At 47.4% G+C, this 14,423-nt stretch overlaps 1 protein-coding gene across 9 annotated transcripts in view; it reads left to right on the top strand.

Annotated features, from left to right (window-relative positions):
• Window positions 1-14,423, top strand: part of PCBP3 (poly(rC) binding protein 3) — a 294,334-nt gene that overhangs the window by 175,223 nt on the left and 104,688 nt on the right. For 2 of the 9 annotated variants that reach the window (XM_066369982.1, XM_066369988.1), the window contains 2 exons: window positions 1,186-1,268; window positions 1,630-1,776. The exons of 5 other annotated variants lie outside the window; for them this stretch is intronic. The gene's annotated coding sequence lies outside the window, so the exon portion shown is untranslated. Of the gene's footprint in view, window positions 1-1,185; window positions 1,269-1,629; window positions 1,777-13,864; window positions 13,884-14,423 lie in introns of those variants that run through there. 2 more of the 9 variants (XM_066369983.1, XM_066369990.1) reach the window with 2 other exon arrangements.

The raw sequence follows: 14,423 nt of genomic DNA, 5'->3' as shown, positions 1-14,423 counted from the left end.
ATTCACCCACCATTTGGGGAGCACACAGAGCAGAGAATGTTCTGGCATCATAACTTGCTCTTACATAGAAGGGACACAGAATAACAGTCATTAAAATGCCGTAAATAGCAGCGTGTCCTGAATTTACCCTCACCCTTTGAAGGAGCTATCTGTCCTCCTTGCAGAGGCGCGCACCCCAGAGGCCAGCAGTGTGCCCATGGAGCGGGGCCTTCCCTCCTTGCGACCCTGATACCTGTGTTCCCTCTCTGAGCCTTCTACCTTCTCTGTCAAAGTGGTAATAATCATACCCGCTTTCTAATCTGGCAAGTATTAGGTGTAGGAGTATAAATACCAAAGTGCTTATAAATAATAATGTGCTTAAGAATAGTTTCTCCCCCTCTTAGGAATTTGGCATGTCTTTATAATCCAGTGCCTATTTCTGGAATATAATTCTTTAGGTATGAGTAAGATAATGACTACGTCTTGAGGTTTCATCTGAGTTTTTTGGAAGTGTGTTCCTGCCACCTGAATTCTATTAAGGAGCCTCCTGAGACCCGGGCCACTTCCCGGGGAGGTTTAGGGTTGGTGGGACTGGGTTACTGCAGAAGGAGTCTCAGGGAAGACCTCCCAGGTGGGTGACAGTGCTCATGGACACGGCCTCCTTTTCAGGCCTTTACTCCATTGAAGTAGACGGTGGCACTTGGCTGGGGTCCACAGCATGCCAGGTACCTCTGAACTCTTCCAAATATATTGCCATATTTTTAAAAACAGACTTCTGCTGTAACCAAGGGTGCTGCTCTTCCAACAGTGGATGTAAGTCAGAAGCCACACTGAGTAGTTGATGCTTTGAGGTGCAACTCAGGGTATACCAGCTGCAGGGAAAGGGTAAAAGGTCTTGGAGTAGATTAGAGCAAAGGCCGGGAGGGCACCTTGGGAGACAGTGGGGACACTCGTGGGAGGCATGGGCAAGAATGCAATTGGATACACGGTGTCCCTTCACCAGGGAGCAGCACCGTGACCTGGGATTGTGTCTGACAACTGCTGATAGGCACAAACCAAATTTCAGGTATATCTCAGGTGTTCTGTGAGCCCCTCAATATGAAATGGTAAGGGATTGGGGCTGAGTGGGATTTCAAAGTGTGCCATAACACTGGCCTTGCTGAGTTCATCAGGTAACGCTGTCACTTTTCCCTTGCTTTTTGGTAGATGGACAGTGTCCTCACCCTCGGGGGAAGCAGGTGGGCTGGCAGGACAGGCGTCCACAGGCCGGGAGAAGGAGACACTCCCAGGTACTCTCATCTACCCTTGCTGGTGACCTGCCTGCCCGGCCCCGTCCTGTTGCAGACAATGATTCACCTGTGACCCCTGCTCCTCCTGGTCTGCTTTACCCACCTGTGCCCTGCCTGCACCCGACCTCAGTGCCTGTTGGTTGACCCATCTCAGCCCAGATCTTGACCTTCCCTTCTCCTACCCCAACTTGGGGCCTGGTCCTCACTTCTGGTTGCTCCCTTTGCTTGAATACTTTTGAGGTTCTTAACCCTGAACTGCACCCTGGCTCCCATTAACCTCCTGATAGGGTGAGCGCCACCTGCTGGTGTTCACGCCTCTGGGACGCAGACCTGCTTCTCAGCTGTTCATTTCCTTTAACAGGGTCATTTGTAGTGAAATGAGAAAGAACGTCCTGTTCCTTCCGTGATGCAACCTGGAATCTGTGGTGATGTTATTCTTCATCTGTACAGAATGTTAATGCTTTCACTGGCCACAGATGATTCTCTTCGGGTTAGAAACATAGTGAAGGTAATGAGACACTTCAGAATCAGAATTGATTTTAGGAATAATTCTAATGAGGCTGGGAAAATTGAATTGCAATCTCAGATTTAACAGATTCACTCAGAAGACAGATCAAGTACATGCTTTGTGCTGGTTTCTAGTTCTAGGCTGGGTCAGGTCCATTGGCAAACACATGGACAGGCTCTGTCCCCAGAGAGGGTCCTCAAAGATAGACTGCATACCTGAGAAAGCAGGTGATGAGCTCCATTGATAAAGGAAAAGGAAAAGCAGGAGCGAGGGAGTGTGTGTGTGCATATGTATGTGTCTGTGTGTGTGTGCACATACATGCTTGTGATTGGTTGTCAATGATCAACAGGGCCATTAGGATTGGCCTCACCGAGAAGGTGTCATTTAAGTAAAGGAGGGAGAATAGCACTCCAGACTGAGGGAACAGCCATTGTGAGGCCTCAGTGTGAGGATGGCAGGGGAACAGCCAGGGGACAGTATGGCAGGTGGTGAGCTAGGTGGAGATGTGTAAGTGGGCCACTGTGGCCTATGAGAGATTTCACTCTGCATGGGGGTGGAACGACCAGAGCAGAACGACGTAGAGAATAGATGCTCAGGGACCCAGGGTGGAAGTAACTCATAGTTTGTGCCTTGATGGGTCAAGTCTGGGATTTCAAACCAGCAACCTCAGCATTCCAGGTCGATGCTAATCACTGCTCCACCACAGGTCAGGTTCAGGTAACTTTTGAGTCCACAGATGGACAGATAAGACTGGTGCTGGGATAAAGACAGGCTGGTAGTGTGGACTGGTGCAGATTCCATGCAGGAAATGCGGCCCATAAAGCAGCATTGGGGAGGGAAGTGGATCAGGGGTGGGTTTGGGTGTCCCGACCTGACTGGCTGGGATGGAACAGGGGACCGAGTAGGGTCTGAGCCAGGGACCTGTAAGGGAGATGCAGAGGCCCAAAGGATACATGTTGGGGTCAGGGAATGAGGTCTGACTCCATCCCTAACTCGGTAGGGGTGGGAGAACTGGGGTTCATGCAGGTCATCAGCAACTTGAGCAGTTTTGTCGATTGGAGGGGACAAGAATGAAAGTGGTATGCACATAAGAGGAGCAACAGAGGCAATCAGGCAGCAGGACAGGGTTGAGAAGATACCCCAAGGCAAGGACTAGGGAAGGTTTATTTCACAGTGGGAGCAACAGTGATCAGCTTCTGTGCGGGTGGGGCTGCCAGCTGAACTCCAGGAAGCAGGAAGGTGGCCACCTGGAGAAGCTGATGGAGGCGGTGGGGTGGGGGTGGGGGTGGGGGTTGGTGCCCAAAGGATTCCATCCCAGGAAGCCCTCCTGGGAGGTGGACCAGGAGGTTTGAAGACAGGAATCAGATGGAAATGCACATTATCCTTAGGAATTGCCATTACTCACATGTTTTTGCCATATAGTAAAAGGTCATTTTTTTTTTTTTTTGTATTTTTCTGAAGCTGGAAACGGGGAGAGACAGTCAGACAGACTCCCACATTTGCCCCACCGGGATCCACCCGGCACGCCCACCAGGGGGCGATACTCTGCCCACCAGGGGGTGATGCTCTGCCCCTCTGGGGCGTCGCTCTGTCACGACCAGAGCCACTCTAGCGCCTGGGGCAGAGGCCAAGGAGCCATCCCCAGCGCCCGGGCCATCTTTGCTCCAATGGAGCCTCGCTGTGGGAGGGGAAGAGAGAGACAGAGAGGAAGGAGGGGGGGTGGAGAAGCAGATGGGCGCTTCTCCTGTGTGCCCTGGCCGGGAATCGAACCCGGGACTTCTGCACACCAGGTCGACGCTCTACCACTGAGCCCCCAGCCAGGGCCGTAAAAGGTAATTTTATAGGGTTCAACTTAAGGTTTCTTCAGGAATATTGGAGCGTGGCTGGAGCAGAGAGTGCAATATGCTGACAGGTGCGCAGTGTGCCGACTGGGGTGCCGTGGCTGGCGTGTGGTCTGTGGTGTGAGTGGAGGTGGTTTGTGTTTTCTCCATTTCCATGTAGCTGCCTGAGTATAGGCAGGGACTAGGCAGAGAGTGACATTTTAATAGGGTTGTTGCTTTTGCTGAACAAGAAGGAAGCAAGTTGAGGACAAAGGGAAGCAAGCACCCCTAAAAAGAGCAGATGATGGTAAGGGGGGGTCACCTGAGAGAGGGATGGACTTACATTCCCCAGGGCAGAGCTGGGTGGGACAGCAGAAACAGCAGCTGCCTACAGTTGACTTTGTTTTCAAGTTGGCAGCAGTTGTAAATTAACCTCTATCAAAGTAGAATACAGCTAAAAAAATTTAAAAATACAACTACCTTTTCAAGTTAGAGAACAGTATTGGTTTCCATAGTAACTGCCAACCATTTAACTACAAGGCAAGTGTTATAAGTTGACACAGGGTAATTATAGACAACAGGGAAATTGCAGGGTTAGTCTTAAATAAATACAAAGTGACTGCGGAGTTAGGTTCTGCTCCTGAAAGCGAGTCTGCTGTTCATTCCTGGCCTCCACTGCACCGAGCCCACCTCGTGCCCTGTCACCAGCTCGAGGGCACTGTCCACTCTCAGGCCAACAGCCAGTCACTTAGGTGTAAGTCCTGCTTCTTGTCCCTCTCTTTGCTGGGACCTCAGGCAGGTTGTCCTTAAGTCCCCTCACCCCACCACCACCACCCTGTGCCTCTGTGGCAATGCCCTTCCCAGGACCAGGCTGGGAAACAGGTGGAGGCCATGCACGAGCCTCCAGGCTTGGCTACTGAGATTAATTTTATCAACCAGAACTTCAAAAAGGGTGTTTTTTACTTTAGACAGCTTATCAACTGGATTTACGTTTTCCAGGGCATAAAAAAAAATCTAAATAGTGTTTTCTTTTTTTAAAAGACAGTACAAATCAGTACACAAATTAGTCTTCTGCAGCTTGAACAGGATGGTTACCTGAGAGCATTCCTCTGTTGTCACCTGTACTGGAATCCCCCAATAGGCAGACACTCTAAGACAACAGCAACTAGAGCAACTCAAGATGTTTGTGGAAACAATGATGATTGCAAGTAGAGGGTCCGATGTTTTGATTCATTATTAAGAGATAGAAACAGTTAGTGCTTATGGAATCAATACATCCCAGAAGACATGTAGAGATACCTAGTGTACTAGCAATGAGAATTCTTATGCTCGGCTCAGGGTTAGTGGACACCAGGACTTGGAGAGGATTGATTAGAAGCTGCTCTCACCCCTGGCCATGTGCCCTGACTCCCATTGCTGGTGTGTGCTTTGGGCCAGGGCAGCAGGCAGTGTGTCCTGATAGCAACTAACTCCAGAGAAGAGCAAGGAATTACTCCAGAAAACAAACCCTTGGCAGATGCAGTCCAAATATTTCCACTTCTTCTCCCCCTAATACCAGAGGCAGACCAGAGTGAGTGGAACTCATATCCATGGCAGGCAAGCAAAGCCTCTCAAAAACAGAGCTGTGGGCATAGCCAAGAGCTGTCACTGGTTTGAGGAGAACCATCAACAGGAGAAAGAACCACCAAATGCAACAAAAAGGATCCTTAAGGGAAGAGTTAGTGGCACAAAGAGAAGAATGCTCAAAAAAAGAAAATCTTTCTCCTTCAAAAGAAACAACCAAAGATTTTGGAAAGAAATGTAAGTCTAAATGGAACAATCAGGATGGCTTAAATCATAGTACAGACAAGATAAAAAAGGATTCAGTGATTGGGCAAATAAGCCAAGGAGTATTCCAGAATGCAGGCCTGGAGGATCAAGAGCTATTCCAGAATGCAGACCTAGGGGATCCAGAGTTATTCCAGAATGTAGACCTGGAGGTCCCAGAGCTAATCTAGAATGTAGACCTAAAGGACCCAGCATTATTCTAGAAGACCCAGATCTATTCCAGAATGCAGACTGAGAAGAACAGGAGCTATTTCAGAATGCAAACCTAGGGGACTCAGAGTTACTCTAGAATGCAAACCTAGAAGACCCAGACCTATTCCAGAATGCAGACCTAGAGGATCTAGAGGTAATCCAGAATGCCTACCTGCAGGACTTGGAGCTACTCCAGAGTGAAAGTCGAGGACTGAGAGAGATGGAGAGAGTGAGAGATAAGGGTAAGGCCAAAGCAAGTTTGAGAAGCTATAATTTTCTGTTGCATGAAAAGGAGGAAACATAGAAAACTGAGGAAGGATAATGAGAAGCTACTAGAAGGACCCTTCTTAGAGCACAGAATCTGTCAGAGGGCTATGTATTGAGGCGGATAAGTGAGAAACCAGAACTGCCCAGACATATATGGGACACAATTTCAAGATACCACCAAATATGAGAAGACCCCAAAGTGTTCAGCAGGCTAGCAGTTGGCATCAGATTTCTCTATGGCAAGTTTTTATTCTAGAATTAATTGGATCAACATCTTCAAAGTACTTGGGGGAAAATGATTTCAAACCTGGAATTTTAGACACAGCTGGACTTGAATTCAAATTGAAGGGCCAAGGAATAAGAACTGTCAAGGACTCAGAGGTTACCAGCCTCACCCTTAGGATTCTTGACAAAATGAAAAAAAGACAACCATCTCTATATAAAAAAGGGTCATATTTGATCCCACTGATAATGATGGGGAAGAATCCAGTATGACATGTAGCTCACTCTAAATAATTGTTGATGCACATAGGGGTGCAAATTAAAATAACAGTAGAAAAATCTTATGTATATGTATTTATAGAGTGATGAGAAGGAGAAAAATGAAAGTTCACTAAATTTTGGGTCTTTTCCAGGGCATGTGTAGATAATATTCCTGTAGCCTATGGTATATAACTGTGCATTTAAACACAGTAACGATTTATAAGGAGCCGCTCGTCAGAGGCACAGATGGTGGCAATTTCAGTCTTGTAGAGGAAAAATTCTGGAACAAAAAAAAAACCCTGATTAGGTCACCAAAAGGTAGTGTAGAAAAGAAAAAAGTAGAAATTATAAAAAAATACATAAGGCAAGACATCATGTAGGCATTAGTTAAAATATGTGCTAATTTTCTCTGTTAAGAGGCAAACTCAAGATTGTCTTAAAAATGACACAGAAACAAAATTTATTCATGGGAAGTGTACTAAGCAAATGCTAATCACTGGCAAGCAGGGCTAACAATGTTATTTTAAAGAAAAAGATTAAAAGTTTTAAGTGGGACAAAGATACTTCATTTTAAGAAGTTATAATCCCCTCAAAGAGATGATATTCATGAACTTTTTTTTTTTTTTTTTTTTTTTTGTATTTTTCTGAAGGTGGAAACGGACGGGGAGGCAGTCAGACAGACTCCCGCATGCGCCCGACCGGGATCCACCCAGCAAGCCCACCAGGGGGCAATGCTCTGCCCATCTGGGGCATCGCTCTGTTGCAACCAGAGCCAGTCTAGCGCCTGAGGCAGAGGCCATGGAGCCATCCCCAGCGCCCAGGCCATCATTTGCTCCAATGGAGCCTTGGCTGCGGGAGGGGAAGAGAGAGACAGAGAGGAAGGAGAGGGGGAGGGGTGGAGAAGCAGATGGGTGCTTCTCCTGTGTGCCCTGGCCGGTTAATCGAACCCGGGACTTCCGCACGCCAGGCCGACGCTCTACTATCGAGCCAACCGGCCAGGGCCTCATGAACTTTTATGTACATAATAACATAGCTGTAAAATTTATGAAGGAAGAACTTGTAGAACAGGAAATGGACAAATCCAGTAACATAACGGGAAACTTTAATTTAAAAAATATTAAGAAGACAAAAAAAAAGTAGTAATGAAAGATTTCAATAGTGTTCTTAACAAACTCAGTTCCAAACCAGAATATTCCTCCCTCCCCTCCCCTTCTCTCCCCTCTCCTCCTTTTTTCTCTTTCTTTCTTTCTTTCTCCCTTTTTCCCTCCCTCCCTTCCTTCCTTCCTTCCTTCCTTCCTTCCTTCCTTCCTTCCTTCCTTCCTTCCTTCCTCCCTCCCTCCCTCCCCTTTCCCTTCCCCTCTCTCTCCTTCTTTCTTTTTTAAAAAAACATACCAGGACCATTTACAATGGTTTAAAAAAAAGGGTTTTTAAAAATATATATTTACCATATATTTTATTTTAAGGAAAAATTTATTTTTTCAACAGTAGAAGTCATTAAGTACAATAAAAGTGGAAATTAACCACAAAATTATACTCAAAAGTAACCAGATTCCATTATATATGTGGAGAGTTTGGAATGCTTTCAAATATAGCATAAACTGTTTAAAGATTAATAAATGAGATAACACTATATAGCACAACATGAAGGGTGCTGCCAAACAGTTCTGAGAAGGAAATGTCAAACCAGAAGCATTGAAAAAAAATGAGATACCCTGTGACTCTAAATGTTAAGAGAAAGAATTACAAAATAATTTAAGACAAAGGAGAAGTGAATACAGTAGAACCTGAAAACTTGTTGCTTGATGCACTAAATACTGGAAGCAGACCATAAAATACTTAAAGTGTCAGCAACTTTGATCAAGGGGGAAAAGACAAAACGTAAAACTTTTGTAACCAGAAGTAGTTATCACTGCAAATGCGGTGGCTATTAAAACTTTCAGAGATTTCTGTTTACAACTCTATGCAAAGAAATTGCAATATCTAGATGAAATGAATAATTTTCTAGAAAATTTTAGATCAACAAAATTGCTCCAATATGTAGACAGTCTGAATAAGCCATCCCTGTGGAAGTGACTGAAACCACTCTCAGAAATCTGCATTCACTAGACCCCAGTCCGAAAGTAAGTGAGACTTTTAAGGTGTGTGGAGAAGACCCAAAGTTCCCCCAGTCAGTTTATGAGATCAGCAAAAATTGTACAAGTAATCGCAAGATGACCTAAAGGTAACTCTACCTTCCAAAGACAGATGTGCAAACCATATAAATAAAGTGTTAGCTGATGGAATCCAACAAAGCATTTAGTCTTAAATATGTTTTTAACATGAGAGTTGGTTGAGCTGTGACTTGGAGTCCACTTGGCCCACCCCCGTGTCAGTCCTCAGTCCTCTCTCTGTGTCTGCACTTCCTGTTTTCTCCACATCTCATGAATTCTCATTGCCTTATTATTATTTTTTTTTATTTTTAATCGTTTTCTCTTTCTTCATCTATTTTCTTTTGTGGTGTTTATTTGATCTGGTGTGTCTTCTAATTTCATCTTGATTTTTGTTCTTTTTTTTTTTTCATTTTTCTGAAGCTGGAAACAGGGAGAGACAGTCAGACAGACTCCCGCATGCGCCCGACCGGGATCCACCCGGCACGCCCACCATGGGGCGACGCTCTGCCCACCAGGGGGCGATGCTCTGCCCATCCTGGGCGTCGCCATGTTGTGACCAGAGCCACTCTAGCGCCTGAGGCAGAGGCCAAGGAGCCATCCCCAGCGCCCGGGCCATCTTTGCTCCAATGGAGCCTTGGCTGCGGGAGGGGAAGAGAGAGAGAGGAAAGCGCGGCGGAGGGGTGGAGAAGCAAATGGGCGCTTCTCCTGTGTGCCCTAGCTGGGAATCGAACCCGGGTCCTCCGCACGCTAGGACGACGCTCTTTCATCTTGATTTTTGAAAGATTTTTCTTTTGTTCTAGCTTCTTTCGTGAGTTCTATGATCTCATTCTTGAGTTTTTCTAATTCTGATTTATGTCTTTTTTTTATCTTGCATTATTATCTTAATGTCTTTTAATCAATTTAAAGATACTAGATTATGGTTTTTCTATATTTGTTCTCATGTTTTTATGGTGTGTGTTTATTGTCAGTAGGGATGTTATTTTGTTTCTTATTTTCTTTTGTCCTTAAAAAATATATATATATTTTTGTGACAGAGACAGAGAGAGGGACAGATAGGGACAGACAGGCAGGAAGGGAGAGAGATGAGAAACATCAGTTCTTCGATGCAGCACCTTAGTTGTTCATTGATTGCTTTCTCATATGTGCTTTGACTGTGGGGCTACAGCAAACTGAGTGACCCCTTGCTCAAGCCAGTGACCTTGGGTTCAAGCTGGTGAGCTTTGCTCAAACCAGATGAGCCCGCGCTCAAGCCGGCGACCTTGGGATCTCGAACCTGGGTCCTCCACATCCCAGTCCGATGCTCTATCCACTGTGCCACCACCTGGTCAGGCTGTCCTTAAAAAAATCTTGTGTGGGGTTTGACCTCATATGAAATTCATTTTCCTGAACTTCTTAGAAGGGAGGCATGGTAGATAATAGCATTTCTAACGTCACAGTTCTAGAATGCCATCTTCTATTATGTTTATGATGGGCTAAAATGAAGTTAGAGTGTGTCTGGTGGTGGGGAACTATGACTGGTTGGCTGGGGAAGTTTGTAATAGTATTCCATCGATGCACAATGTTCTAGTTTTGATAATTGTACTTTGTTTATCCATATGCCCCTGTTTTTAGGAAATACATACTAAAGTGCTGGGAGTCAAGGAGCATGATGTTTGCTAACCACTCTCAGAGGTGTGGATTAATAGGGAGAACCAATGAATGAATGAGTATTTGAATGAATACATGCATGACAATCAAATAGGCCTAAACGTGAACAGTTGGAGGAACATTAAGAATGCAGAGAAGTTCTTTGTAATATTCATATGGTTTTTCCCAAAATTTGAAATTATATTGGAATAAAAAATTGTCCAATAAATAAGTAGGATGAACTCCTCAGTTGAAAACGTGATGGGCCTTCTCTTCCGGACGGATGTCCTGGGAGGCTCTGGGAAGATGAAGTGACACTTGGATGTGCTGGGTGTGGATTCAAAGGGGAGCCAGGGTGCTATAACTAGACTTTGTTTTAGTTTCTCAATACTTTCCTTAAACTGGAATTTTAATTAAAACAAAGAAATAGCTCAGAATATAATTTAAACATATGACGAGAGGAGGACAAGTAGCCTGTTGAAATGACACTGAGTTCTGAGCACTGGGCATCAGGGCAGCTTTCCTGTTGCAGCACTTCATACTGTCACTGTGGTGGTGATGTTTCTCCAGTGCTAAGTGTAAACCAGCCATGGCCTGTGGTCCTCTGTGCTCAGTTCACAGAAGCATGGGTGCTGGGGAGGCTAGAGGACTGAGGGCAAAGAGAGACGGGCCCAGGAAAGCCCTGAGATGGGCCCAGTGCTGAGCACACAGGGGCTTCTCATGTAGAGAAAGCTTTCTGGGAGCCGTGCCGCATGGCCATTGAGAGCAGGACACAGGAGCTGGCCTGTGGGCTCTGAGACAGATGGACTACACCCTGGCAGTGACCTGGGACCAGGTTTCTGTGAAGTAGGGACAATGTCTCCTTTTATAGATAGAGGCTATGGTGAAGGGAGAAACCCATCAGAACTAAGGGAGCTGTGACTTGGGCTGACCAAGCATGGAGGCTGATGCACCAGGCGCGTTGGTAGCACTGTGCACCTTTAGTGCTTGAGAGATGCTCCCAAGGCAGGCCATAGGCCTGGCCGCACTGGCACAGGCATGTGGAGATGTAGGCTTGATCTTGATCGTAGGCTCCCTGCTCACCAGGCCTCTACTGCACCCACACAGCCAGCCCGAGCTGCCTCTCATGCTGGCTCTCTGGTGCTCCTCATGGTCATGGCCGGCCATCTGTGTTCTTGGGCCCAGCACCTGTGCTACCGTGCAAGCCCTGCGTCCTCCCACACAGCCTTGCCCCTTGGCCAGTGCCCAGGAAGAAGTCTCGCCTTCTGCCTGAGGGTGGGATCAGCAGGGTGAGGGGAGGGGACCTCTATTCTCTCCATGCCTCCACCTATCCAGGCTCTGGTACCTCTGTACTCGCACCCTGGTGTCCTTCTGGGAGTTAGGACAGCTGAACTCGGAGGTCCCAGACCTGGCCCATTCTGGTTGCCATGCTCACTTGCCTGAACCTGGAATGTTCTCCAGCTCTGTCCACAGCATTGTTGTCATCTTCCTCTGTCTTTCTGTCATACTTGCCCTGAAGAAGTCTCGTCCAGGACCTAGCTGTGGAGGAGAGCTGTGTAGACTGATAAATCTGTGAGGTCGAGCCTGTGTGAGCCCTCGTGCTGCCCTGGCTTCTGGCCTGACCTCATCAGCTGCTCTCTCCCCCAGGTCCTGGCTGCCATGTCTGAGGCCCGCTGGTGTCCTGGGCTGGCCCACTCCTGCTGGCTGTGGTGACCTCTTCTCTTTTTTTAAAATTTATTTATTTTAGAGAGGAGAGAGGGGGGGGGGGGACTGGGGTTGGTGGGGGGAGGAGCAGGAAGTATCAACTCCCATATGTGCCTTGACCAGACAAGTGCAGGGTTTCGAACCAGCGACCTCAGTGTTCCAGGTCGACGCTTTAGCCACTGCGCCACCACAGGTCAGGCATGACCTCTTGATGTGAAAGGAGGTGCCTGTGGGGGAAGGGAATCAGCTCAGTCCTGATCACATGCACAATAGCTCTCCTCACTGTGTCTGCACTTTCCCGGGAGGTTTCCCAAGGAGGTGACCCACATCTGGCACTGCACTGGTCATTCCGTTTTGTTCACTTCTCTGACTTGAAAACCACACCTTTTATCTCACTGCTGTATGCTTCTTGCACAGTTTCTGCTTTGGTTGACCTTTCTTTTTGGGAGGAATTCTGGACAGCCTGTGCTACCGGGCCCCTCCCTGCATCATGCCAACCCATCACATTAGCACGTGCTTGGATCATGCCAGCAAGACGAGGTCAGATTGTATAGCAGGGAAACAGAAAAGCAGCATGTGAAGATTCAAACCCATATGATTATTCTCTGTGATCTACCAAAGTTTAAATAAATGAAATCATAGAAATAAATCACCTTTGTAATTCTCATGGCACATGTCCCTTTAATGTCTTTTAATGACATTACTGAGCTGGCCAGTTAGTTGCCCTGTGGTGCTGACCAGCCCTCCGCAAACTCCCCTCCTATTCCTTCAGGGACTCTTCATGAGCCAGCTGTGGTCTCTCAGCTGGGTAGCTAGAGGGAGCTCCTTTGTTGGGGTGCCTCCCGGCAGGGGTGCACATACCACTTAGCTCTCACTGCTCCTTGCCTTTTCACAGCGGCCCCACTGACAGGCCCTTTCCATCCAGTACTACAGGTGGGCTCGGGCCCACGCCATTCCAGCAGGTCACAAAGTCTCATTGGAGCCAAGGTCCTGTCATCTCTGGTTGGACAAATAAAACAGCTCTGATGGCTTAACCTCCTTTCCTTACCTCTCCTTGGATTAATAGTCATGAAATATAATTACAGTTACAAGTGTCTGTAGTGTCTCCTGGGCTGTGAGAGCTCAGGGCTGTGATGGCCTGGCCCTTGAGGTTGGGCTCAGCAGGGTAAGCGGAGGGGACATGGAGCATGAATGATGTGGGAAGGAGTAAGGGACAGGGGACACCTGGCTGAAGGACTTACACTTTCTCCTGGGTACTGGGAGGCCTGGGGCTTGTAAACAGACAGATCAGTGGCTCTTAGAATGTCCCTGTGGCCTCAGAGAGAGCAGAGACCTACAGGAAGGGTGGAACAACCCGGAGGACCCCAGACTGGGCTGCTGGGTAGCAGGAGGGGACATGAGTACAGAGCAGGGGAAGGTCTGGAGGTGCCAGGGCAGCCAGCCACGGGGCCCTTGGTGCAGGCTGTGTAAGGAAGAGGGCTTCGTACTTTTGAGAGCATGTGGCACGGGTCTTCCTTTCTTCCCAATCCCACCAGCAGATATCTTGGTATTGTTTGGACTTGGACACCTTCAGAAATAATACAAGGAATGCATCTCCCACACCTGCTCCTTTCTCTTATCTCCTGTTCTTACTCTAGAATGATGCTGGGAATATAAAACCTAAAATTCTCCATCTGTGTAGCACTTTGCAAATTACAGAGTTCTTTTCGAAATGCTGAAAGGTCGGTGCTTTCTCGTTCCTATTTAGAAGCTTAGGCTGAGAGCCGCTGAGCCATGAGGATTAGCCCTGTGATCTCTGCAGAGTCACAGGCCAGAAGTCACCATGTCCTAGGCAATGTCCCCTCACCTTGAGAAGCTGCCCAGTTTCAATGCTAGTGGAGATGCTGGAAGGGCCCAGTGTTGGGAAAGGAGCCGCCTCTGCAAAAGCCTCCCTCCACCCATTGCCTGCGGAGCCAGAGGCAGAACCTGCTGCCCTCTGTCCTCAGTCCTCTCTCTAGGACCTCCTGCTGGAAAACCTGATGGAAAGCCAGCCTTTGAGGTATGGTGGGCATAAATCTAGGATGGCCCTAAGATTTTATCCTGCTGTGCAAGCCTTGCTTAAATTTCCCCTTGAGACTGGTTGGGACGTGGGCATGGTCCCGAGTGTGTTGTGTCACCTGACAAAGGGATTTTGTAGGTGTAACTAAGACTTCTAGTCAGTGGACTTTGAGTGAACCAGAGGGCAGGTTCATGGCCTGACCCAGGTACATGAACCCGTGAAGTCTGAGTAGGAAGTCAGCAATGGATGAAGCTTGAGATTGGAAGCATTGAGGATTCCAGATAAAGGCATGCTCCCGGGAGTGCTGGCAGCCTCACCTAAACCTGAGCCAGCAGGAAGAGGCCCCAGCGCTAGGTGGCAGTGCAGCCAAATGACTCCTGAGTGTGTGCCCCTTTCCCCTAGAGCAGTGGTCCCCAACCCCCAGACCGCAGACCAGTACCGGTCCATGGGCCATTTGGTACCGGCCACAGAGAAAGAATAAATAAATTACATTATTTCCATTTAATTTATATTTAAGTCTGAACGATGTTTTTTTTGTTT

This window comes from Saccopteryx leptura, chromosome 2 (assembly GCF_036850995.1).
Source record: "Saccopteryx leptura isolate mSacLep1 chromosome 2, mSacLep1_pri_phased_curated, whole genome shotgun sequence".
NCBI classification, from domain to species: Eukaryota; Metazoa; Chordata; class Mammalia; order Chiroptera; family Emballonuridae; genus Saccopteryx; species Saccopteryx leptura.
Note: the sequence above shows the minus strand (reverse complement) of the source record. Positions and strands in the feature narration are given on the sequence as shown.